The sequence below is a fragment of the Petaurus breviceps genome, unplaced genomic scaffold (genome assembly GCF_028583685.1).
Source record: "Petaurus breviceps papuanus isolate PSGF00001 unplaced genomic scaffold, PetGlider_PUasm1.0 90762, whole genome shotgun sequence".
In the NCBI taxonomy this organism is placed as follows: Eukaryota; Metazoa; Chordata; class Mammalia; order Diprotodontia; family Petauridae; genus Petaurus; species Petaurus breviceps.
In genome coordinates, this window is record NW_027187339.1 from 6,565,043 (window position 1) to 6,569,774 (window position 4,732).

A 4,732-nucleotide genomic window follows, 5' to 3' on the forward strand; every position below is an offset into this window, starting at 1 on the left:
AGAGAGAGAGAGAGAGAGAGAGAGAGAGAGAGAGAGAGAGAGAGAGAGAGAGAGAGAGAGAGATGATAGATGATAGATAGAAAAGGAAGGAGGGAGAGAGAGAGAGAATTTTTTTGTAAGTTCTTACTATATTACAAACACTATACTAAGTGCTAAGGCTGCAAAATCCAATCCCTCCAAGATAGTATATTCTAATAAGGGGAACAATACATGGAGGGGTACCCGAAAGAGGGGAGAGGGCACCTTATTGGTAGGGTAGCAAGGAAACTTCAAGAAATTTTACAGCTGCCTCAGGGCTGGCAAGATAAGACAAAAAGTTCATCTATCAGTCAGGAAATTAGGGGGTTCAGTCCATTTCTTCTGTGGGATGAAGATGGTCAGAGACAAAGGTCATGGCAATGAGACTTCAGAAAGGATCACCTCTTTACCACAATAAGGCATGAAAGCGTAATTTAAACAGAGGTACTCTGGCTACATGGCAGAAATCTGCACTCAGAGAAGTGTATTAGCCCATAGGGCAATCCATATTTTAATGGGGCCAATGAAAAGGATCTTGGTGCCCTCTTCTGAATGTGGCAGAACTACCCGCATCACTCCAGGGATAATGTGTCTCCCAGAAAGACTTGACAGCGTGATGGCACTTTTAAGTCCCATCAGGCATGAGGCTAATACCAATGTACATTGCAACCAATATTTATCAAGCAGCTAGTGAGTATCCAGTCCTGAGCTGTAGGGCTGCCGATGGGGGATAAACCACAGGGCTCAGAGTTCGTTGAAGACATGAGACTAATCCATTTTTTAATGTTTTTCTCCTGCCTTACATTTTCTCCTAACACATCAGACATGTTCTAGGGACCCACAGAGGAGGGAGGCATTGCCATAGGCTGGATTGTCCAAGGAAAGCCTTCGGGAGGAGGAGGGCCTGAAGAATGAGAAAGATTTAATTAGGTGGAGTAAGAGGGGAAGAGAGAACAGCATGACCAAAGAGCTGGGCAGAAGCGCGGCGGTGTGTAAGGAAGGGTAATCATGAAACCATTCTAATTAGAGTTGGGGGCAAAGCCTAGAACAAGGACATGTCGGTGAACAGTCAGACGTAAAATTGCATATTAAGAAGGAACACAGATATTGAGGCCATTGGAATCCGTGATGAATCCTTTGGATGTGTTTTGGGCATCCATACCTTGGATTCCTATTAATATTGAACTATTTATTTTTCCAAATATCACCAACACACCCAAGAGAAAAATGTATGTTTCTTTAACTTAAAATCCCAAGAGGCCCCATTAACCTTTTCAGCAGAGAGAGGACTGGCAATAGGAAGGAGTAATATGGATATGTAGATGGGGTGGAAGAAGGAAGAGTAAAACAAGGGACATTGTTCAGTGGGATTTATTGATTATTTCAAAAGCTTTATGATCTTTTGGGGGTACTCCTTCAGTGGCCCAGATCATAAGCCATAGCTTAATAGACGGGAATCTGAAATCTCAATCTGATTTGGAGGTGACCCTGGGTTCCGAAAGACTATGCCAAAAAGCCCCAAGCCCTGACAGGTCTTAGATAGCTGATAGGTCTCTGACGGCACACATAGTAGCAGACTGTGTATCTCGGAAGGGCCTGGCAAATGTCCAGGAAGGCCCTGCACCAAAATGTTTGCTACCTAGCAATAAATCACCTGGGATTCAATAATAAGACTTTTAAAAAAGGAAATCACATATTTCTAGCATTAGAAAACCAGATTTTTCCATGGCATAAAGGTATTTCTTTTGTTACAAGGCAAATCACAAGTTCCAAGGAAGGATCAAAACCTTTGGTTGAATGTAAATAACACATGGTTGACTCCAAATTTTGACCTTGCCCAAGGTAAAAAGTCTTGCCTTAGCCCCACCCTCTTTTTGTGCCCATATCTAACATTCTAGACATCTCTGTGGTTCCCTACCTCTCCTACAGGTGCTCAGAAACTGTTGCTGCCTAGAATATAGTTGTCCCTAATCCTGGGATTTATTTGGGGCTTTGGTCCATGATGCTGATGGTCAGGGGCATGCTTTCTTCTCATGGCTATCTTTCAGTCCCCTAGCCTCTCACTGACCAGCATCATCCCCATAGGGGTACACCCTTCTCTGCCTCTCTCCTGGGACCTGCTTTCCCCATAGCTGCATCCCCTGTCATTCTTATCTTCTTCTCTCCTGTACCAACCATCCCACCACTGAATTTAGTCCAGGTGTTAAGAATGCCTAGTCTTAGCTCCCAAAGGTATATAACACAAACTAGTTGAACTTGGTAGAATGTTTGAATTTCATCCCATAACCCCACCATTGAATTTGAGCTGCATTTCAGACTGGATCAAGATTCTGAGCTTTCCATGAAAATGTTCAACTTTGTGGTCTCTCGGGGTCCATTTGGGCAGGTGGATAGCTCTGGATGAAGGTTGGCATCGAGGATTAGACCAGTGAGCAAGGCTGGGTTCCTGGGAAGCCACTCTCAACTTCAATATTCAGAGCTGTCTTTGTGTGGGTATACATTCACCCAAATGTATATGTGCATACTTAAACTGTGTGTGCGCGAAAGAATGTGTGTCCTTGTGTGTATACAGACACGCACACATACGCACTCTCCCCAACACAAATATATATTTAAGATTTACTGTTCTGGAAAACCTAGTGAATAATGTGGATGATTAAAACAGATGCCTGGCAGGAAATATTGTTGAAACTCCTCATTTAAATTCAGCCTTTTATTCACACTTGGTAATACACACTGCGGTATGAATTATGGATTCCTGTTTTTATCTCTCACACGACACATGAATGTTTGATAAAGATTGGTTCCAATATTATATTTTGTCAAAATGCTCATTGAAAATTCAGTCAAAAACCGCTTTTCAACAATTATGCTCTTACTTCACAAGGCGAGGAGGAGAAGGGTGGGGCAAGGGGAGACGCCAGTGCCACTGTCACAGGTTTTTGCTGGGTGCTCATGATGAAGGGGAGTAGGAAAGACACGCCATCCACAGAGATGCATTCTTTTTCCCTCTCCTCCTGACCACAGCAGAGACAGTATCAGCAAGCACTGATCATTGTAAGCTCAGAAACTTTGCCTGATGGGTCCTGAAAAAACCAGGGAAAGGTCCCAGAAATGTTCTCCAACATTCCTGTCAGGGATTTAATCCTAGAACATCTGCCAGGTGTCTTGTGACCTACGGCAAGGTGGTGCAGAGGAAAGAAGGCTGAATGTGGAGTCAGAGGACCTGAGTGCAAATTCCATTTCTTTCTCTTCCTACCTAGGGTGCCTTGGGCAAGGCATTTCCCTGGGCCTCAGTTTCCTCATCTGCAAAATTAGAAGCTAAATTAGAAGATTCCTTTAAGCTTTGGATCTATGATCCCATTATCCTTAAGTTACAAAAATCAAAGAGGACAAACTGACCCAAGCACCAGCTTCCTCGGTTTACCAACAGATCAAAAGGTCCACTTACCTTCAGTCAATAAACATTTATTCTACAGTAGAAAGCAAATTAGGTTGGCAGTCAGGAGACCTAGATTCTAGGTTCTTCTGTAGAACTGGGAATCAGGAGACCTGATTTCTAGGCTTTGCTCTAGAACTATGAATCAGGAAGCCTGGTGTCTAGACTTTGTTCTAGAGCCATGTGCCAGGAGGCTTGGGTTCTGGGCTTTGCTCTACAGTTGTGAATCAGGAGGCCTGGGTTCTAGGTTTTGCTCTAGAGCTATTAATCAGGAGGTCCTTATTCTAGGCTTTCCTCCAGAACTATACATCAAGAGACCTGGGTTGGGCTTTGCTCTGGAGCTATGAATCGGGATACCTGGGTTCCAGGCTTTGTTCTAGAAATGAGAGACCCTAAAGTTAGGTTCTGAGATTTGGTCTATAACTGTGACTTGGAGGCCTGTGTTCTAGACTTTACACTGGAACTAGAGGTCAGAAGACCTGGATGCTAGGCTTCACTCTGCCACTGACTTAGGCAAGTCACTTTCCCTGTCTAAGTCTCATGGCTCAGCTCATTCCTTATTTGTTTGTGTGTTTGTGGATTAGATAATTAGATAATAGCTAGAACAATAAAGGACATAGGGTCACACACACACATAGTCCACCCTTACCCATTTTACATTTGAAGAAACTGAGGCCTAAAGAAATTGATTTTTCCAAAGTCATACAGAAGTGCTAAGTGGCAGGGTTGGGATTCACACTCAGGTCCTATAACTCCAAGTTCAGAACTTCAAGCTCAGCTCTCTTCCAAATATAGTGTGCTTATTATATAGTACCCTTGCTGAGATATTGAGAGAAACTGAGAGAGACAGAGACAGAGAGAAACAGAGATCAAAAAAGAGACAGCGAGAGAGAGAGAGAGACAGAGACAGAGAGAGTGAAAGAGACAGAACGAGAAAGAGAGAGAGAGAAAGAGACACAGAGACACACACAGAGAAAGAGATACAGTGACAGAGAAACAGAGACAGAAAGACAAAGAGAGACAGAGAAACAGAGAGATAGAGACACAGAGAGAGACAGAGACAGAGAAACAGAGACCGAGAGATAGACATAGAGAGAGACAGACAGACAGAGACAAAGTGACAGAGAGAGACAAAGAGACACACACAGAAAGAGACACAGAGATAGAGAAACAGAGATAGAAAGATAGAGATATAGATAGACACAGAGAGAGAGAGAGACAGAGAGAGAGAGAGAGAGACAGAGAGAGAGAGAGAGAGAGAGAGAGAGATAGACA